We start from the raw sequence: 24,080 nt of genomic DNA, 5'->3' as shown, positions 1-24,080 counted from the left end.
TGCTCTGATGTAAACTTTGGTTTCTCAGTAATTACTTGAAGGTCATCCTTGGTTTACATGGAACAAATAAAGGAACAGATTCACACATTTACAGGTACAATATTAAAGGAATGGGGCTGTTCACAATTGATGTCATTGTTCTCTCATTAATATGCAAAAATAAACAAATATTTGTCTGCTAATTTAGAACATATTTTGGACATTGCATGTGCAATAATGATGAAAAAACTTCATTGGTAACCGCCAATGTTACCATGAACACCAAAAAAGACATATGAACAGCTTCGACTACAAGCTCCAACAACACAAACACATGCAACACTGACAAAATTTGTCCGAATTTCCGGCAGCAGTGTCCAATCTCGCACATGTACAGTTATATGTTTACACGTAGTAACAAGCCTACAACCATGAACAGTCCTATTGCGACAGTCCAATGATATAGTGCATCCGTCCTTGTTGTAGCAAGGACTTCTGGCATATTCTACCGGTCTGTCCCTTGTAACTGTGTGCAGAAATGCAGGTATATGTTTTCTTGACAAATTGTTTGCGGTAAGTATACTTATTATAATGGTTTGACCTCTTTAACTGACAAGTTAAAGCAACACAATTTTGACAATAATAGCACCATGATTAAAACATCCCTTTACTGACTACATTATGGCGAAAGGACTGTCAAGCATGCAATTTTTCCATTACAAAATAAAAATGTCAATATTTATTAGCATTTTCAGACTGACAGTTTCAAACCCTGTCAAGTTGACAAAGATATCAGAATGAAGGCTTTAAGAAGGCTGGTCCCCCCAGTTCAATAATCTGATAAGCTGGGGTGAGTCACAGTTTGAGACCAACGTAAACATAACAAATAAAACTCAAACTAAACAATAACAGCCTGGAGCTATCAGTGACAATTACTGACCGTAAATCAGCTTCAATTCATCCACCATTGGTTTTGAATGGTCAAGCCTGACCTATGCCGTAAATTTAAAACACCAACTTTCTATAAACTGTCCTCTCAGACGACAGTTAAATGTAATACATGGTTTTGAAAATTTGTTTTGCATAATGGCTGAAGCATATACACCATTGCTGTGGTCACAGCAACAAAGGGAAAGGAGTTTGGTAGACGGCAGACATGATCGATGGATGACACACGGCTTTGAAGGATAAATGATACATAAACAGTTTAATGGGGCGATCTTATCTCCTGTCCTATAAATGACCAAAATTCAACAAAAGCACATCTGTCCTTGAAAACCTGGGACTTTTGCGACCCTATTTACATGTTCTGAGATCCAACTTTGCCACAGAAGACTGCAGGATCAGGCCAAACCATGGTGGTGACAGGGGTGAACCTCTGATCTGGGAAGTGTTCATGAAAACGATTTGTCAACCATGGTCAAAGTACTAAGGTCATCAAATCTATTGTTTATTTACTAATAAGCACCGCAGGGTTCTGTTTGCATCAAAAACTGACTGAAAATGTGTGATATTGTGTTGACTATCACATCACTGACTGTGTACCATTGTTCCAAGAGTGTCTTCAAAGTTTTTTATACTTTCAAGTAAGTCAGTCTTGGGTCTGCAGAGACGACATTTGCAATTACTGGCACCATTGTCTATCATCATATTTTTGCTATTAACCGCACTGTATCATGCAAAGTCTGAGTGAAAATAAAAACGTTTTGGTCTGTTTGTAATGTACTCTAAGTGCCCTAAAGTCTGGTTGGGCAGACAAAACCAGTTTTTAGTATTACATGCGTGGTTGGGCAAAGTGACTGATAAATTGAAGGGCAAATCTGCATAGACAGATACACACATGTGGCCACCATCTCCTCCACCCACCTATCTTCCCAAATTTCCATCATGTTTTTCCGATTATAAACACACAGACATGGCCTGGATGTATTTCCATGACGATATCTATCTCCTGATTCAAAAACTTTACTTTGATAAGTCTTTTACCTCTTCACACTCATTTCCTGATGATCAGGTCCGAGTCTGAAAACAACTGGGCTGTACCACATTGTGTTTCTCTGTTCGGTGGGTTGTGAAAGGGCCCAGTGGAAGGGTCAGAAGTCTGGAATGGTTGCAATGTTGCATGAACCTCATGCTATCATGCAGCATACATAATTCGTATTATTGAAAAAAAACCAATATTTTTTATGTGTCAAACTGATGAAATTTGCATAGTAAATATAAACATATAAACTAGTTCTCAGGGTCAGGTTGTTTTGCCTCTTGCAAGGCCCGTGTATTACAGAAACAAAATCAACATCAAAATTTCTTCACACCCAACGAATGTACGGTACACACAGGGTGGCATGCAGTCAGCCATACCACAGAAGAGTTAGTTTTACCACTACATTGTGTTGGTGTGCGAGTAACTAGACATTTCTGTCAACCCAAATAAGATTGGACTGATGTTATAATTGGCAGCAACGTTCCTTCTCTCCGATTTTAAATTTTTCCCTTCGGAACAATGTCGCTTTTGTTTTGGTGCAGCCTACCACTAGAGTGTGATGATTTAAAGTACCAGTACACTACAAAGCATCTGTTTAGCATAACAATACCCAGCTGTTTAGCATAACAATAGCCAAATCCCGGGGCTCCATTTTGACCTGAATTGACGAAAAATCTTCTGCAGACAACGAGGAGCTTTTCTCTGATTGTTTGTTCACTGTAACCATACTTTACAAGAAGTTTGACATTTGAAATTACAAATGCATGGAGACCGTGGAAATGAAATCGGTGCATAATTGCAAATATGAAAATATCAATCTTGCTTCTGAACAGCAAACGTGTGTTATTGATTAGTGTATACGTCCTTACAAAAAATGTTTAACAAATGAGAAGTGAAGTGTTTGTAACAATTATTGAGTCCATGCGTCTAAGCAACTTACCATTGACAAAAATCACCTGAAGCATTCATAAACTGGATATGACAAAAATTACATTATAGACTGTCTTGTAATATTGTTCACTATGTAGACATCATACATATGTATGTAACATGGAATCTTGCCTTGGGTTTTAGGTTTTTAGGGCACCGTATCTAGAACATGTACAAAGGAAAAATTTAGGTAAATCCAAAAGTACACAAAAGTACACTCGCACGGCACATTAATTCTATGCTTGCCAGAAAAAAAAGAAGTTGAAGTTTTCAGTGAATTGTTTTTTTTATTTTGCAATGTGGATGGTCAGAATTGTTAATAGGTCAATGTACTGCTTCCCGTTTACCTTTTCTTCACATGGAAAATCACTTTCCTGTAACGATACACACGTAGGTAGTTCAATCCGTTCATAACCAACACCAATGATGTGTGCATTAACACAGAGCAGATCAGTGGGACAACATTTTTGATCTCTTAAAACATCACAAAGAATTTAACCTGAGAAGGCATTGCTTCCGATTTTATATTGTGGTGCCATATTTTTGCCATTTCCAGACAACAGCATCTTCACCTCAGAGTGGTGATCCAGCATACAGACAAGAACTCAGAACATTTAGATTAAGATATGCCTATGCCAAAGAGGTGAATTTCATAAAGACGTCTGCTTCTAATACCATGTGGTAGAGATATAGTTGGGTATTTAGAAACCATGGAATTGCAGGGTTGCCTGTAAACAATGGTTTGCTCTATCTCCATTCACATCAACCTGCGTATTGACACCCAACAGTCAATGGGTTATTGACCAAAACAGAAGATACAATTGTATGAGCATGCTACAATTGTCTCCACTTAGACAATCTCGATGCATTCCAATCATGCAATTCAGGGATATACCTGTGCTTAGACTTATACATACTTTCATTAATATTTAATTCCAGTCTATCTGTATGGTTGCTTTCACTTGTAATTTGTATAACCTTTCATCTCGGCTGATGATAAGTAGAATCAGATTGTTTATCTTCAGAGAGTGATGTCACTGTTTAATGTTTACAAACATTGGCCAGATATCGACATTCTACCTGTGCTGTCACAGTGCATCTGGTCTGGATCTTCAGAAACATGACACCAACATGAATGTAATTTCTCACTAGTAAATATGCATGTATCTTTGCATGGAAAAACATTAGACACTCTTTTGGAAAACATTTCTAAAATGTCTCTCAATTGACAGAAGAGACAGATCAAGTCAACATGAATTTTTTTTTTGGTGATGATGGCTTATCAGAAGCAACAACTTAATCAATCACCAGTGACAAAATTTATCTGTCTAGCACATGAACTGAAATAATCACAGAACTGAAAATACCTGACTCAACGCAAGAAATAAAACAGTCTAAAAACAAACATGGACAGTAACTATAAATAGACACAGGGCCTGGATTACAAATACAAATTTGAAAGCTTCAAGCCCCTTTTCGCCATCAAAAGAATTTATTTACTATCTTACGCTTTCTCATGTTCTCACACTGGGATTTCATACAGAAGCACTCCGATATCTGTACTAATCCGATTAGGTCTAAAAGATTACATAACAACCGCTCTACTCCCGCACTGCGCCCATTCACGTTCCTTTAAGTGGAACAGACACGCTGGGCTAAATCACCTATGGAATGTGCACATCAATATTTGAGAATTGACATAAAAGGTTGGTCCTGTGTGTTTATGTGTGAATAGCGGAGGAAAGTTCTCTCCCAGGTTAAAGAACTTGTTTCTTTATTTTCCACCACAGCAGCCTTGGGGAGAGACTGCTGTTGTGAAAAGAGGAGTTGCCTTGTTTCTGAAGGTTTTGTTAAACACCATTTTTTACAGAACACCTTGGTTCATTGCTGTGTGTTGAATGGATTGGTGTATGGGCAAAAACTTGTAAAATAGTGACCATGGGGGAGACAGGACTGGCCACAGACACTCACCCATCATGTCAATACTCATATCGTTTGCAGAGTGTGAATGTGACATTTTTTGCATATTTACAAAAAATTTGATTATAACACTTTAGTCGATTCACATTTTGCAAATTATATGCAAAATGACTGTGTCACGCTGCTAAGAAAAGCATGAGTCCAGATCCATTTTGAAAATATGAGTGACAGTGGCTTACATAAAAGCAATTGTCTCCCTACCAGGCGACACTCAACTTTCAATTTGTATAACCAGCATACATTATTTGTTTTAAATCTGATTTTCGCCTATGCGGCTGACAAGGAAATATTGAGTCCATTCAACAATATTACATGTACACATTTTTAATTCAATCCAGAAATAATGTTTATGTGTGAAACATTCCATTGTAGTCTTCGGACAAGATAAAGTGTTTGCTTTAAATGTTCCAAAAACATTGATATTATGCATTACTATTATTTGCAAAAATTTGCGAATGAAAACGGTGTTATGAGTGCAGCACACATTTTATTATTGCAGATATATTTAGAAACGAAATGGAAAAGTACTGTATTGATCACAGATCAGCAAATACATGTAAGACAATCTGATGCGACTATTACATTAAAACAATTACACACTTGGAAGAATTTTATGAACATTTTTGTGGAAATATAAATTATCTTGTGGTTTAATGAAATTCTGTTTCAGCTTTTGTTGTAAAAAGTACCAAGCAACCAACCTATTTACCTCAGCAACCACCACAGTGAGCCATCATCTATCATGTCTGTTACAATGCTCTCTCTGTATTTCAGCCAAGACCAGAACCATGGTCCATGGAAAGGTCACAGCGAGACAAAAGGTCAAACTCCTGAACAACGGACCCCCATGAGGACAACTGTTTGTGGTTACAAACCATAAGAGTTTTTTTCTTTCCGAGCTGATTGCCAAGGGAATCAAATTTTAGCAAGATTGCTGGAGACTGTAATTCAGCACTATTGCAGCAACTTGCTGCTGTTATTGAATTACAAATTTTATCACTGCAAAGCTCCAAACGATAGTTATAATTCAACACCACACTATTTGGACAACTGCAAAAAAAATTTCTCATGTGAGAATTAAGTTACCCTGTAATGTCCATGGGTTTATTCTCCAAGACTGACAGCATTTGGAAGTTGCAAATAGAAGATCAGTCTAATATTAACCATTTGGGCGCCAAAGTCAATTTTAGTCACCTTCATAAAATATACAGATTTTGCCAAAATTTTGATAAAAAACTGTAGCCAATGAAATGTGATGTCTATTTGGTCCAAAATTATCAACAAACACACAGAAAAATTCATAAAAATTGGTAAAATGTTGCACTAAAATTTTGGTGGGGAAAATTACAGCACTCAAAGGGTTAATGCATTGTCTATTAATAATATGGGTTTTGTAAAAAGAAAAAACAGAAATGTATTGATGTTTGCATAATTTGGTTAAACTTAATCCATGGGACACGTCAACCATGACTTGAATTCTATGTCAAAGTTTTGCAAGGTACAATTTGCCAGTATACAGTGTTCTTTGGAAGGAGGTGGAAATGCAGTGTCTTCAGCTGACGGTGGGCCTGTGTTAAACTGTACCTTGTTCCCCTTTTGGGGTCACTACGGTATCACAAAGGAATAATACTAGGATTCAATGGTGCTTTTCATATCATTGACATTTTACCTATTTGACTGAACCACAGCTTTGATTCCACACTTCCTTCATCTGAATTACCCTAGTCTAGATCTCCGGACTCCGTATTTGGCCTTCGCCCATTGCTCATACTTTTTGGCAGATAGATGGCCGAGGACAGAGTCTAGAATTCTAGACTACAATTGCCCCTGCACAGGTCCGTGTAAAGCATGAAAATAAAAAGTGAATCCAAAATCCACAGCAAAGTTTGATGAAAAATGGTGGAATCATCATCCCATAAATTAATAAACAAAGCACTAAAACTTATTGATAAAAATTAAATTAAAAATTAATTTTTCTCACGATATCAATTTCATAATTCATAGCTACCTTGACATCTGTTTTTGTCAAAGATGTCCAGTTTTACTTTTTTCGCGGTGGTGGAATTCACATTCTGAAGACAAATCTCTGATGGCAGATGGGAAAATATGGCAAAAAGATACTGTAAGTGAGAGACATAATAATTACAGCAATTCAGAATGTACTGCATGAGTTTGGAAAACCTGTAGAGTTGATCACAGTGTCTGTCTTCCTGTACTTATAACTGTAGCAGGGTGCCTGACGCCAACAGTTGGATGTGGACTGTCTGCATTGTATCTGTGCCAACTGTCACAGACCATAGCATATATCTGTATATGGTCAAAGGACTTCTGTCTGTCCATATCACAATTTGTTGGACGGTACAAATTTTAAAATTCTACCCTCATATTTCTACCACCTGATAAATAATTACATTTTGTCTGTCTGTAGTACACATTTTGTTTCTTACAAATCTTATATATATAGACATATCAACTTTATATTTCTACCATGTAATAAATGTTTGTTTGTTTTTGTTTATTTGTTTGTTTGTTGCAAGAAATTGCAATGCCATAATCCCATTTACAATCAACAAGCATTTCGTTTTGAAAAATACGATCAATCAAAATTTTCTGTGACAGCTCAAATGCAGTACGTGGCTTTGTTTCTATTTGAGTGACACACCTAAACAACCCTGCAACCACATCACAGAGGCATGGGAATACCGTCAACTCTTTGACAATCTGAGACACTTCCTACTGATAGTTGTACTATATCGGTGCGTTTTCTGTTTGTTCAATGACCATGAAGGGGAAATTAATGATGGCTGGACACACAATAATCCAATTTGAGCAGGACTTTGATGTTTACATTGCCAGTAGGGAGGGTATAATGATAATTGGGGCACAGGGTTACCTTGGTATAAATGGCCTTTGGTCAGAATAATCTTCATTTTGGCCAGTCTTTCTTCGGATAAGCTTCGATGAATATAAACATGTTATTAGTGTTTGCGTATGCTTGGGTGACTGTTTTGAAAAATATCTGATAAAAAAAACTGGATAAGATAAAACCCTCGAGCTGAAACCAAAGTGCAAGAACAAATTGGTGTTCACTGTTGACAACACTGGCATGAAATGCACTTTGCCTTAGTTACCAATTAGGGTTAGGGGTTTTCAGACTGATTCAAATGTAACACAGATGAAATGAATACCATGTTCTTGTGAGAATAATTGCTAAAAAAAGACTATCTTTTTTCTAGGGTTTATCAAAAATTTATAATCTCCATTTCATTGATCACTGCAAAACTGACAGACTAGGACGACTGACGTTGTTCTGCTTTTGAGAGATAAAAAGAAACCAATTAATACAGCATACAAGGCTTGCGGCTCACTAAAGCATGATTCGTACAAGCAAAAATTTATGGAAACATGATCCCTTACCAGCTTTCATTTTAATGGCATGAATAATATATACAGCACGTGTTTTGTCTTCTCGGTGATATTACTGCTTGAAGTAATTGGTGATTCTGATAGACAAATTTTACTGCATTTCAATGTCTCTAGCACATTCATATAAGAAATACTATCAACATTATGTCAAAAAAAAATCACTGCATTTCAACTCGGGTGTACTGATGCAAATTATTATTTTCAAACTATTTGTCACGACATGTATCTGAAAACTTGCCTGAGCACAAGCTGACAATTTGAATATTTTAAACACTGACTCCTCTTTCCTGGACCTATGATTCCTGAACGACGGACAAGTTAAACAGCAACAAAGTGACAGGCACTGTCCATGAACTTCACGTCTTCTGTCCAGTTTTAAGGTTACAGGGCCAAAATGTACCACTACATCATCCTATGACACATACATCAACAATTTTAATGACTACAACTCACTTTTTTGTGGGATGATCGTTAAAACATGATATATACATCAGGCATTGAATATCTACTTCTCAGCCATATCTCAAGGCAATGCAGGCCAATTAAAACCCATTTGATTACAGTGATGGGAATTTTCTCTATCATGTTGAATTTTCCTTCCAGGTGTATTTCCTGTCATTTTCTCTCATCGACCATTATGTTGTTTCTCCTGCATCTTTTGTATTAATTTCCATGAGAGATGACTTGCATGTCAAAATAATTCTTATCGTTAAGGTAGTTCATGCCTTGAAATGAAAGGGTTACACTTTTTGCTCAAATTTTCCTCAAACAAACTTTCAACCAATCTCTTTCATGATCAAGAATAAAAATCAGGGGTCACTGTGCAAACTTTGGTACTAGAGAGACAAACTGCCTGACATTTCCTGATATTTTAAATTCAAAATGGCCGCCATCCCTGTGTTAACTCTATGGGGAAAAATAAAATTTTCGATTTTTTTGTGTCAGATTTTCACTTTTATACCATAGATATCATTCACAATGACATTGAGGCTAGAGGTCAAAGGGAATATTTTTGTGTCAGGTGTTTCACGTATCATTCACAATGACATTGAGGCAGGAGGTCAACACTGTTTTTTTTTTCTGTGTGAGGTTTTTCTCTATGTACACTGATAGCAAACCCACCTGCATATCCTTCCTAAGAAATCATTCACAGAATTAATTGATTGATTTTCTAAAACTAATTTGTTTCCACACATGTGCAGGCATAAAGTGACCATTTATTATAAATCATTAATTTTTTTTTCCTTTTCAAACACTGTCCTACTGGCTTATGACATTAGGAATGCACAAACACATTTCACTGATTAGGAGGAACATCTGGTGTGGATGTAGTTTTTCACCAGATCATCCTCATACAAGACTTCAGCGAAAATATCACACAAAGGGAACAAATAAGAGTGATTTAAGGTGGTTGGAAAGGCTAGAGCGTCAGTTATAAATTTCAACAAAACTATTAAAATATAAAAGTAGTCAACATTCTCTGTGGAATAAAAAAACTAGACATTTGGGCACAAAGGCATTGCAGAGTTATAGCCTGTTAAAACTTCTTAAAAACTGACCAAATAAGAAGAAGTTGGGTAGTCCTTAGTGTATTAACTATGGTAGAGGTCCCCTAGCTGTTAATAAAATGTTTGAAAAGGGAAAGTCATTATTTGCTGTTTTTCAGGAAAGTTTGACAAGGTGGTGCTGGCATTCAGAGTGAGTGACTGCTATTGTAAATGCGGTTTTAGATTCTTTGAGTGTCAAAGAGGTGTCAAAAGTGAGATTAACCAAAAAAACTGCTCTATGACTTCAAAAGAGGGGTGCAAATATGGCTTGTTTTCAAAATTTTTGACAGAATAACAGTTTTCCTACATAATTGTATACCAATTTCATCCAACTTTGAAATGAGATATGGACATGGAATTTTTACAGCCTATTAACAAGGTTACAGATAAGATTTGTACGGCACAATTTTCCTGTATTTGAAGTACTTTTTGAAAAATCACATTTTGAAATTTGAAAGAATTTTTAATAATTTTTTGATATATAAACCCATGTAAAATCATAAAAACAAATTTTATTTACAAATCCTGCCGTACAAATCTTACAATACATAGTGTCAACATATTTATAACTAATTTGGTAATATAAATACTATCCAATTATTATTAAATTCAAATATGTAAAAAAAATATGAAAAATTAAATTTTAATATTTACTGGTGTCATATTTCAAAATCATGGCTGCAAATATACAATTTTTATATTCTTTGGAGAAAATATTAACTAAGGGAGTTATCCTGAAAATTTGAACTAAATATCTTGATTCTAACACTTGAAACTTGACATTAACTCTGAGAAAAGAATTGGTGCAAAAATAGCCTTTCCAACCACCTTAAATGCTATCATCAATGTTCTTTACATCTAATTCTATCTGCACTGTGTGCTGTTACTTGGCATATTTGTATCCTGATGAAAGAAGTATCAATGTATACAAATCTGGTTACAACTACTGTGTATAAAATTTGTGGTGATCTACAATTGTACCTTGACAGTGGTTCAGCATTGAACAACGACCTTTGTCCTCAGTTGACTTCATGTGAATTTACAAATAAAGCTTTTTGACTTACATATGTTGGGTCAAATGCCTACAAATACCAATCAAATGCATACAGTTGCTTCATTGTGAAGCAAAGAAACAGACTGACCGGTCAAAAGCCAACACAGGAAAGTATAATCAAATCCTATGATTTCTAATTCAATTTCTAATGAAATAATTGAACCTGCTAAATGAGATTATTGGATATAAAGGGCTTGAAAACATCAGCCACTGCTTGGAACACAAGAACACCATCCAAATAACCAAGTTTCCTTGTTTCACATTTCAGTAACTTGTGGCTCCAAAACAGTCCAGTTCCCAGAAAAGAATTTAGACATTCTTTCTCCATAGCTGTCTTTTGACACAAGTTTACAAACAACTTGCCCAGTTATTTTGGAGTACCGACACAGGCAGCGTTTTCGCCGACAGTTTCCCAAGGGAAAATCATCATGTTGGGACAAAAACAAAGACTCTGACTGACAAAATAAAATTGGTTTTTGGCAATGTTGCAATATTATTGTGTAAAAATACGATGATATTTTTTCAAAATATGTATGACTGATGCAAACACCAGGGTATTTCATGAAGCAATTCCTACGACATCTTGACTAACATTTTATTGTTTATGTCAGCATGGAGAGCCAAAAAAGACATTTGAGATGAATTCTCTTGGCTATTTATGAAACCTCCTTCTGTCAAAAATAATTGATAGTTTCAGACAAAAAGCTCTCACAGAAACAATTTCACACAACAGAAAATATCACTTCAGTGTCAATTTTGTTGATGTGCATATTTTCTCTGTCATGAGAGCCTAACGTGAAACTAACTGATATTACATTCTTTACACACTTTCTGATGCACAAACAGGCAGAATGACATCAAAAATTTAACCTGATCACCCCTAATTCCTCGTGAACAGGTCCAAACTCACCATTGCTAACAATGGGTTTGGGCCAAACCATAGTGGTGAAAGGGTTAAACTTATAGTCAGGATAAAATACAGAACTGCTGAGAGGATGACAAACGATACCATTCAAAACACTAGCATAACATCATGTTTATGCAGTCAACCACATATAGGAAACGCTGGCATTCCAATGCACGTAGGAAACAAAGATCAGACAGTATATGCCAAGTATTTCACAGGAAATCCGGGGATGGAGCTGCTGATCAACTTGGAAAAATACATTTTGGCTAAATTATTTTTGCTTCACATTTATGAATAAATATACTTTTAGATTTGATACACATAAAGATGTGACTTGTTAAAGGGCCAGTGGCAGTAACTGTTGATGATAATTTCATTTTTTTGTTTTGCATATCAATTGCAAGTTCTTGCTCTTCTCCCAGAAGCACGTTGAAATATCATCTATTCAGATTGTCAACACAGAGTCTGTACGTGGAACATGTACTGCTATTGTTTACGTATGAATCCATAGTCCAACCAGAATTCACTTGTCAACAATAACAACGCAATTTACATATATACAGGCTGAGTTGACCTTGTAATCTCAACATGTTTCGGGGAGCAGAACAAGAAACTGTCGTTAATATTTGAAAAAACATAGTACAAATTGTCAAAAATTATGGCTATTGGCCCTTTAATTAACATTAAAATTGATAAAAAATGTTAGACAGATTTAAAACTCACGGGTAAACTCTGAAGAAAGCGTCTTCCAAGGATGGTAATAAAATCTTTATTGTCAAGTCTTTGCAAAAACACATACCTGTAATTTTCATTGTTATTAAACTAGACAAGATGTTACGGTAAATGTTTACTGTAATGTTTTATCCAAATTAATGAAAGGTAATTTTTCAACCATTGAAACTTGTTACTGAGAAGCAAGTATGTGTGAAATCTGAAACCAACATCAAGAAGTTGAGCAATACATATCTTGACCTCAAATGACCTTTCATCAAAAGGTCAGGTTATAATAAGCTCAGCAGAGTGTAAAGACAGTGAATAAAAGCAAGTAATTGCATTTTGAAATTGTCAAAATCATTAATCTTTAAACTTATGTTGTTGGAGTCAGTTTGTTAAACATACAAGTTTCACTGCAAAAATGATTGTACAAAGCAGCGTAAAAAGTCTCTCAAAACTTTTATAGAAAATAAATTCTCATTTTTTTCAACTCTGACGATAAGAATTAGCCAATGTGCATGGCACCAAATTCCAACACATTTCTCGACAGTCTAGTGTTACAAGTTTTCCATTACACTTAGAAGTAGCATACTGTTGGGCGCCAACAGCCAAAAGAGGTTGTACTGTAACATTCTGATTGTCAAGTCACCCACAATACAGTGGAATTGGTTACCAAAAGAGATGTGTGCAGATGATACAAATGGGTAAAGACAACCAATATCTGAGACACACGCTGTTCATCTAGGCAGAGTATGCTTGAGAAAGGCATTCAAAACATCACACGAGCAAAGAAAACATATTTCTTCATAGTTTTAATTTTGCTGTACAGTGAACTACAACCAGTAGAATTTCAGTGAAATAACCATCCTTGTTACCATAGAATATATTTTAAAATCAAGTGTTACGGAAAGAGTACAAACAACAAAACTTACGTTGACCTTTAAACACTTGACTGGACTCATATTAATCACACATGTTCATGTTTATAAATGACAATGTTGATAAACATTTCATTGAATATGACTAAATTGGAGCTTTCTTTGTAATTGTTAATTTAATATTTTACTTTATGGCTTCAGGCAAAGTTTTCCAGTTCATCAATTCTTTACCATGGCACTGTCACTTGATAGATTGCATCTCTTGTATTTGGTACGATTTTATAAACCTGACAAAGGGTCTGGGATGTGCATATTCAAAGCTGACCTAAAAATCCAAAGTGCTATAAACAAAGAAAAACTTAACTCACACGATCACAAACAATTATGCTGAATTAAGGTCAGCCTTTGTACCTTTACAAACAGGAAATCGTAATACCTTGATGAGAATTTACTGAAATTCCTGACTGTTTTTTGAGAATAATGGCCGTTCACAGTCTTTTAACAAGGTCAGTTTTATTTAATTCATAGTCAACACTGGGAAGAATAGCTCAAAGGAATGCTGTTTTGCCTGCAGTCATTCCAAACACAATGTAGTGACACTTGAAGACATGATCTATAAAAACACACACACAATACTACCAGGTTTCGTAGCCTTGACCTATGTACAGCAAAACTGACAGAAGCTTTGCCCAACTGAAAAAAAAATTCAAATCATGAGAAATTCAATTCCTTCATCAAATTTGCATTATGAAAATTATAAAGATTTATCGCACGAGAAAAAAATTTGACATCTTTTTCTGCTGAGTTTTGGACAACAGGCAGATTTTTACACTAAATTTTTTTCACATTCTTTTGGTGTTGCTTATCCCAATCACTTCAGGGCATTTCTTCTGAACAAAATTACCTGTATCTCTTAATGTACAATATGCAGCAGTTAATGACTTGTTTCGGACTCAAAAAATACTTTGAATCAAGTAGAGCTGAAAATAGACTTTGTAGCCCAATAAGGGTAATTTTTAAATTATTTCCAAACAATTGTAGTAATTTCCATAGCAGCCCTTGTGAAATGAAGTTCAAAAATCTGATTCCGCGACTCACAAAGACTCACAAACAAAAGAACACTGTGCAATTTTCTCAAGTTTACTTCAATTCCTATGAAACCAAACGGAAAAACTAGCAACAGTGTTATTTGGTGGACATTTTCTGCATTCTAACCCCAAAGTTATTTGTTGATACCACACAGTGGCTAATAGAACACAGCTAGGATCTCTGTTGAAGTGGTAAGGTCGCGACCTCTAACATGTCCACTCCCCGGCAGCCATTTTTAATGACACGGCAGTCTATCTCAAAGCCAAAGCAATCTGACCTGAGGTAACCTGTACTTTAAGACCTGTCGGTATCATGACAATCCACTTTTAATGAGCAAAATGAATTTGCTGCCTGCTTTGGGCTTATCAAATGAACTGAACTGCATAAAAAACTTGGTCAAAAGTATTCCTTACGATGTTGTTATGCAGGAGATGCTGTACATTACTTCATCATGTCATCAAATATTTATGAAATGTCATCTATCATGCTATTTGAAGGCATCGTTAAATTTAGAGGGTGATTTTACTTTCATTCATGGTCCAAACAAGAAATTTTGGATCAGAATAAGAATGATATTATGTATGTCAGTATGTTAGGATACATTTTGTTTTCTGAAAATTCAGTTGATACACATGGCTGTACAAACTATACAATAAAGTCCCATGCTATAATTCATTAACCCTTTTAAAGGAAAGCAGAGATTTGAATTCCTCAAGGAATTCGATTCATACTTTCACTTCTGCAACCATATTTGACTTGAGAGAAAATGATGATGGAACATTTAGTCAATTGATCAAAAATAACCTGTGATTAGCCTTTATGCTGAAACGGAAAAGTTTTAATACAAGTTCTCCCATATTTTCTGTTGTTAAGACAAATATCTGGGGAACTTAGCAAATGAATTGCACTAAGAACGGACAAAGTCACTGCCAAAGATACAGTAAGTTTTTTCAGATGACATCCAATACTAAAAAGATACCATTTATTGGTATTAATTCTTGTCCTCATTAGGAGCAATCTACAACAATGGAAAAGCCGGCACAGTAATGCAAATCTGACACACTTGTTGTGGAAGGACTGTTGTGAGGGGAGCTGGGCAAGCTGTCAATGGGGCCGGCAGCCCATCTTTGCTTGCCACCTTTGACCCTTGGAAACACTTTCTCTGCACATGACATTCCGTGCGGGCAAATCTATCCCCCGAGACAAAAATACATATTTTCCAGTCTAACACCACCAGAAAGGGAGTGTCCTATGGAAGTTTCAGCTCATGGCTATTCACATTATACATCATACTATACTGTTGTACACTTTGAACATGTCATCCATAGTTTGTAAAGAACCACAACTGAGCCAGGGCAAAAACTTGCCAAATCTAGTTGACTGAACACACAAACCATATGAATCTTACTTCCAAGTGTCTTACAAAACATGTTCACACAGAACAAGACACCTTCCAAGTAGCACATGTCCCATCTTAAAGATTATTGTTACACTTTAAAATGATAAATCTGATATTTCCTTGCAGAACATATTTTGATGGCAATATAAATTTCCTCAGAACTCATATTTCTTTTTTTCAAATTATGATGTATCGGGTGATATCGGGGGTAACCAGACACCTGAGAATTTCAGATACCCGTGCATCTGCGTGTGATGATGGATACTATAGCTGGCCAGCCCGGACCATGACTCATACACATACTATGGCTTGTGTACCTACAACTAGTCAAGCGTCATCACATGCCTTCACTTTCAGATAAACTCTGTCAGCAGACCAAAATAAATTAAAGCTTTGTTTCTCGTCCTGACAAAAACGATGCAGCGATGCAATCTCTTTGGCCAATTTTCTTTCAAGCTCAGCAGATCCAGCCACCGACAAGAAAACAACAAAACAGGATCTTTTTTTTTTTCAATCGGGAATGTTTATACACACGGCAATAATTCTGACACGCTGCAAGATGATGATGACTAGGCAGTTCAGATATGTACAGAGCATGCCTGTGATCCTACACATATTACATCTCACGTTGTCTGCCGAGCGTAGCCCATTGTCATTTTTCTATTTCATGTTGTTTTAAGCAAACATTAAAAAAAGATGCTGACACAGCCAGTCTAGATTGATGGGTGGGAAAATTGAGAAAAATGATCTTTAATGGGGCCTCGCTTCTCTTCCTCTTATTTTTTGTCCGGTGGAGTTGCAAGCTATGAGCAACACCTCAGTGCCTGGATGAAATTTCTGAAGTGTCTCTGCATGTACCTGTACGTACATCTACACAGTTACACATACATAAAACTTCCAGCGATGATTGTAATTCTATGTATGCGGCGTCATATTTTCAAAGCCTGTATTCTGCATATGAAATATACATAATGATATTTGCATACAAATTTCTGATGTAAAAAGATATAAAATCCTGTCTCGCTTCATAACTTCAGTTTGGCAGTCAACCTCAACGGTCAGCACAAACAAACTGGACAATATGCTTTTGCCCCATAAACAAAACCGCAGCAAAACAAATCACCAGTTGGTGAACTTGTTTGGACTGTACAATACACAGAAATTTCCAATAACTGAAATTTCTAAAAATAAGGCAACTACTGAATCAATAAAAAAATCCCAATAAAGTAGTAATACGCCAAAAAAAGGCAATTAATATCAAAGTAATAAAAGTGTTGGTTTTATACACCGGTCAAACGTGCTATTCACTGGTGGGTACTGTTTTTCTATGTGATAGAAATGAGACAAGATAATTACTTTTACACCGACATCTGCTTTTAATATTTCATTCAATGGAGGTCAGACGTTTGAAGGTTGTTTGACTGCAATCACTCAGTGTACATGTATTTTTAGCATCAAAGGTCTCTCCCATATGTATGTGAAATCTAAAACTTTGCCTCCATCCTGACAGCTTGACATATGTATTTCTTCTTTTGCAGTTTTTTTTTCTGTTCATCTGACACGCTGACACCAACCAGCTGTCGCTTGTCTGTCTGAATGTCAAGGCACAGTTTTGATATCTGTCTTGAAATCACAACAGTTTTTTTCAATTGTGGCTTTGCTGACCGGCATGTTCAAGGCTGGCCGGCTGACATTTTTCAAATTTTTCTGATACAACATCAGTGTGTCTCTTGTCACAAACATCCCTCTAATGGATTGTAGGTCAAAGGTCATAATATTTTGGGGAACTCTGACACCGTTTTTTTCCAAAGTACAGTTTAAAGCGATATATCTCTGGTGTAACTCACACTTTAAAAAACTGGATCTTTGGAGGGTAAGCCTATAACAAACACATCTGAAAAATAGACTAAGTGTGTTTGTATACGGGTAGTCTGTCTCAGTAGTAGCAACGAAGCCACAAAAAAATGTTTAAGGTAAATGACACACCTCGGTGTAATACCAGCATTCTTCAGTAACATAATCTTACCCTATAGAATATTCCAAAACATGAAAGTCCTATGTAAAACAGCTCAAAAAACACACTGCATGGTCAATCATTAGAACAATGACCTCAGATTTCCCAGAGGAACAACGCATGAATTAACCGACTAAAGTAAACAAAATAGCACACACACCTTTGGGAGGGGACAGACACAAAGTGGGATCAACTCTCAGCATTGTACTAGTGCATTGCTGTATACAAAAGTCGCATATTGGAAAATTAACACCAGCGTACGGTATGACATCCGAAGAAATTAAATTAAAGTACAATAAAATGATCCATATTTTAATGCTGAAGTCTGTACTGCAAATAATTCTTAGTTTGAAACCAAGGTAAAGTACTACATACCAGTATATTAAAATTTGTGTGTCAACTGACGCCTTGCATTATTATGTATTTTTTTAAGGATTTCCTTTTCAAAATTGCACCCACAAGCAACACCTTGAATTACATTCCTGACTACTAACAGGAGCAAAGGTTGTTACAGTTTTCATTTCAACTAGGTTTTATATCGCTTGTATTGACCAGAAGTTCCGGTGGCTTTTGTGAGATCACTTTTGTACCAGCTGTACTGTTTACAGTGGGGTGGAAAGCAAATGCATCGAAGCCTGACTTCAACTCATATTGACATACGGATGCCGAGTCGACAAAAAAGTAGCATTAGTGAACAACGAAGCAATTAAAATATCAGCATTTTGATTAAACTGTGACTTTGTGTTTGCTTCTGTTCATCAGTACGAAATTGTCAGTTTCAAGTAGTAAATGGTTTTCAGAAATTACCCATGCTTCCATCAACATGTCTAATTGTCTATAATAACTAAATAAGGCCTTTTCAGAAATTTTATGAGAGGATAGATAGTTCTCTACATACTCAGGAAACAGTGTCACCTGCTATGGGAAATTTGAGATCAATTTGCAAGACTGTATACAGTCTGAAACCAATAGCTACATTCTAGACCGGGATCAGTGAATTGACACAAACAGTGAAGACTTATTAGTGTCTGTTCTCCTTAAAATGAACTCTCTTTTCAACGGAACCTAAAAGCAATATTTTAACTGACAAGACACAGGGTACTGAGTAGGGGTGTACTTGTCTACAGTACGGAAATGTTGTGTAAAGTGCTGAGTGGATGGACTATCATCATGCCGGCCACAGGTTATCGTAACGTTGCTTGGATAGTCGTTCGAGGCGGGCGGCCGGAGGTCGCCGTTTACTTGGAAAAAAGAGAAAGGTCAGACATCGATTTCAGACAAGCAGCCAGAAAGAAACAAAAGAAACAATCTGGCGTCAAATAAACGATCCTCGACTATCACAAATACCTTCAAATGTTTATTGCTCCAGTATGGCCGGCCTAGAAACGTTACATGTGCCGAAATTTGGCAATAATCACTTCCTTGGGATTCCGCACACTTGCCCTGTATCCGCCATACTGAATTCGAACTACCTTACCCACAATTCAATGCGAAGTCCAATTAAGTCAGTATGGCGGATACAGGGCAAGTGTGCGGAATCCCCAGGAAGTGAATATTGCCAAATTTTGGCACATGTAACGTTTCTAGGCCGGCCATACTGGAGCAATAAACATTTGAAGGTATTTGTGATAGTCGAGGATCGTTTATTTGACGCCAGATTGTTTCTTTTGTTTCTTTCTGGCTGCTTGTCTGAAATCGATGTCTGACCTTTCTCTTTTTTCCAAGTAAACGGCGACCTCCGGCCGCCCGCCTCGAACGACTATCCAAGCAACGTTACGATAACCTGTGATGCCGGCACGGCCATGAGATCCTGGATACATCATCATACAGATCAGTGGAATGCTTCTCTAGAGTCCTCCAGACAAAACAAGTCAGGAATTGTATTGCCCGCATCGTTCATCAGCTTCATTTCAGTCCAATAAACACTTCACAATGCGGACCATTTCATAGATTACAGACCATAATATCTGTCTTTCCCAATCATAACGTTGCCTCTCTCTCTATTTTACAGCTAGTACGGGTCTGCTATTTATAAGTGGGTTCAACTGTACAACAAACAGACCTGCTTGGGAACACGTAAATGGTACACCAGACAGCTAAACAAAAGCCATGTTTACAAAGAGGGCTAGACAATTAACATTAATACCAAACCCTAGACTTGACAGCAGTACATGTCTTGCCTTGCCCTGACAAACAAAACAGCCACTTCAAACTCAAATCTTGCCAAAGTCCAATCTAAAGGAGGAGCAAACTGTCATTTTCTAAGAATATTCTTTTTTATACCAACTTAAGAAACTTGTCGGCATTACACAAGTTGTTTTATTGGTCTTTAAAGCTTTGGGGATTATAACTTTTGATGATTTTTTCACTATTTTTGTTTTTAATGTCAACTACAGTTTTTCACGTTCTATTCCCCAAAGCATGTTGAGATACAGTGATGAGTTTGTCAAATCGTCCTGTACATGTGTAGACTGCATTGTTGTTGTTGTTCACTGGTAAATTCTGGTCATGGACTAGATTTCAAATGTAAACAATAACGATAACAGCTCATTTTAAACGTATTACATATGCTGTATGCACAAGCTAATTGGTGGGTGTTTCGACATGTTTTGTCTAGGGGAATAGAACAAAAACTAGCAATTGACATACAAAACAAAAAGTAGTCAAAAAATCAAGTTTCAGATATTGGCCCTTTAAATGCTGCTCTCGCCTCACTCTCAATGCAGTTAGTATAGCTGCCTAATGATGCACATGACATAATGATGAACTCAAAATACTCATGATGAACAGAAGAGTGATATCATAGAATCGTTTGTGTTGTTCTCTTAAACACAATGCGTATGATACTGTGATAAACAACTATAGTTTCAGTTGTAGCAGTAGCATACACCCACATGTCATATGCAAATCTTACATTCCTGTTCAAAACTATAGGTCTCTGTTTCATCAGAGAAAATATAAGAGTGGTCCCAACTTTTTGAATAAAATTGGATTACCTATACAATAACATGAGGTAAGTAATAACTATTTAACAAACTAATGGAGCAGCAAAAACTTCATCATTTACTTTTATATCTTTGACTGGAAACATAACTACGTCACAGATTCCATAATGGACTACAGACTGACAGACGCATTAATTAAAGCAACACCTTCAAGCAACCACAGACAGCAAAATTCAGTGAATTACAGTCAGTGACACAATCATGTCAAGGCTTTACAGTAAAATGTCAAAAATTTCACTCTATGGCGTGGCAGAACACACACAGTACAATCTGGAGGAGCCAGTGGGCATGACGTGATTAGCTTCCTGGTACACAGGTTTGAGATAAGGGCTTTCTCAAGGGGTTATCTTATCTCCACCGAAGTTTTTCAGAAGTCAGTTGTTCAGGCGACAGGGAGTAAAAACACACAACCACTGCTTCCAGTTTTGACACGCCAAACACATGGTGGTCTCCGCCATCTCAGACAAAGCATATTTTTAAAGTATCTTTTCAAAGTACATGTCCCTTTTTTAAACAAACACTTGTTGTGCAGATCTGTTCCTGTTCGCTGCCTAAACCTTTCAATTGCACTGAATTCTCACACAAAGTTTTCTTTTCATCAGCAACACAAGAAGACGATAAGATTTCATTATTCACATTTTTGCACAATTACAATGGCACTCCATGAGTTAATGTTTACATTGTGAATACACCCACCACAGACACTATGATTTGCTTGATTTTGGTCACACAGTGCTTCACAACTGTCTGTAGTATTTTGTGAATTTACAATAAATGAATAGTATCTACATAGTCTTGTCAAGATGAAGTTCAAATGAAGTTCACTTGACAAGTTACTTTTTGAATTAGGAAAATCTGAGTACAAATATAGAACTTCCCAGCATAAAATTCAACAAACATGAATTCTATGATTAAATACTGACATCATGACAGCTTTACATATGTGAAAAAATCCTTCAAATCTTATCTTTGATTGAAAATTTATGATAAGGGTTACACTACCATGAAATGTTCAGTTCTTAGAGAAAGGACAAATACCGATAAGAAATTCTGTCCCTGTGGGCTGACTACAGCAGCTACACAGGTAAACAGACTGGTTTGCTGTCCTAGTTTATGATTTTGCAGTCAGGGGTTAACATCTGTCAACAATCCTAGGTCAAAGGTCACCTGCGTGCAAGGCCCAAGCAAGCTGATCTGATCACTGATGACTGTTTTGTGTGTGTTCATTGTCCATGGAAATGCGTCATAATATAGTGGGAAAGAGATCTTAGTGGAAATGATGGCAAAATGATTTGATATAATATACGGCACATGTATAACACATTTTAACCATTGCTGTCCATCAGCTTTGAAAGCCTTGTGTGCATTTTGTTTATTAAAGGTTGGCACAAGCCACATTCTTCAATCTCTGTTTACATTGTCTATTCTTGATCAATTCAAACTGTGACATCCTTTGGTTTATGGAAACTAGCATAATTTATGGTGTATTGTTTCTGCATAACATTGTTATTAAGCCGTTGACTATCATACACTATGATATGTTACGAAAACAAAATATCTTTATATTGTAAATCAGGTATGTGTGTTTCTTAGAAAGCTGAGGAGCCCTAAGTAGCACCATAGACAGCAGAGGAGGTCTTTCCCTCTCCACTGTCTTTTGTAGCACATGCATGTAATACATATCCTTACAATTACAGCTTACAGTACATTGGAAAGGGAATACTGATGAATACTGACATTCCTTGTGTTTGGTTTTATACCATGATCAACTCTTGAAATGTTTTGCTGATTTTTGGTAGTACAGTCCCTAGCTAAATCAGAAAGTATCTAGATTGAGTGTGTATCATTCTGCAAAGTTCCAAAACTTGCAAGAAGTCCATACATTGGTCAAAGATAGTCAAAAGAATTATCTGCTTTTAAAAAAAAGGCAAACTGGACAAATGGTAGTTTCAACACTACGTTTGACAAAGAATCCCAGTAAACAGGCTACTCAGCAGTGTCATAAAAAGTGACGAACCATTTGTTGTGTCAGACATTATGACCTTTTAAATTCTAGATTCCACCTAACATAAACCTGTGCCATTTCACAAGTCAGTGTATTGGCTAAGAAACAGCCAAGAATGCAATTCATCCCCGATACCCTATCAATAGGTCAAAAAATCACCATTGATAACAAAGGCTTTGGGCCAAATTACGGCAGCGAAAGGGTTTAAACTTCTAAACTATAAGAAAACATGACGGAATTGCAAAATGTACCAAAAAAAGATCTGAAAGGTAAGACATCAGTGTCAAGTTCTCATTCTCTGATTCTCACATTAGTCCTTGTTGACATTGACTGTATGCGTACTGTTAGTCCTTTGTGTTCTATTGAAGGCTGGTCTCAAAATAAAAGTTGATAAACAACTTACACCAGGGATTTACTGTACATCAGAGTAGAACCAGAAATATTTTGTGCATGTTTCATAAAACGTGTACATACTATTCTGAAAATAAATCTCCATCATCATTCAGGGAAAAAAGATGCTGCCCATCTGATAAGTTGTGGTGTAATGACACCACGGATGCATGACAAGGAAACACTGTGTGTAGGAGTAGATACAGAAGGTGATAGGATGGGAGGCAGTCTGCAAAAATATAATGACATTATCCTTGCTCTACCTGTGCAAAACAACACCAGCACATGTGAGACTGATGACACCAAGGCAGAATATTCCACTATTCCTAGAATAAATTCACTCATAAATTCAATTTCATTTTCCATATCTTCCTAGTAAAAAATTGTCACTCTTTTTGCCAGAAACTGAATTTTGTTATATCTATGTTCCCTGCCCTTGACATCTACAAATATATTGCACATTCAAAACAACTAATAATAGAAAGTGTAGTTTTGATATTTCAAAAATAAACACACATTATTCAGACAACAGTCACCACCATCAACTTGAGTGAGGCATTTTAGTTTGCATATTCACTGAAAGCTGTGCGTAATTCAAACTGGCAATTGTGCATTAGAACCCTTAGGGAAAAACAGGATTACATGGCTGGGCAATGGAATGGGAATCTTTCACAGTTAGACAAATTCCTTTTTAAAAGGGTGTCAAATGAGTTTAGGGCATATTTTATTCATGGACTGGATACACTAAAGCACTGCGTAAGTACAAATGTCCATTGGAA

The 24,080-nt window shown here is 36.4% G+C and overlaps 1 protein-coding gene across 16 annotated transcripts in view; it reads right to left on the bottom strand.

The window, feature by feature from the left end:
- The window catches only part of LOC139118961 (DISP complex protein LRCH3-like), a 78,616-nt gene that overhangs the window by 47,468 nt on the left and 7,068 nt on the right, over window positions 1-24,080 (bottom strand). The gene's annotated exons all lie outside the window — the stretch shown is intronic.

Source organism: Ptychodera flava, chromosome 19, assembly GCF_041260155.1.
Source record: "Ptychodera flava strain L36383 chromosome 19, AS_Pfla_20210202, whole genome shotgun sequence".
NCBI lineage: Eukaryota > Metazoa > Hemichordata > Enteropneusta > Ptychoderidae > Ptychodera > Ptychodera flava.
The sequence above is the reverse complement of the archived record's forward strand: the minus strand, read 5'-3'. Positions and strand labels throughout refer to the sequence as shown.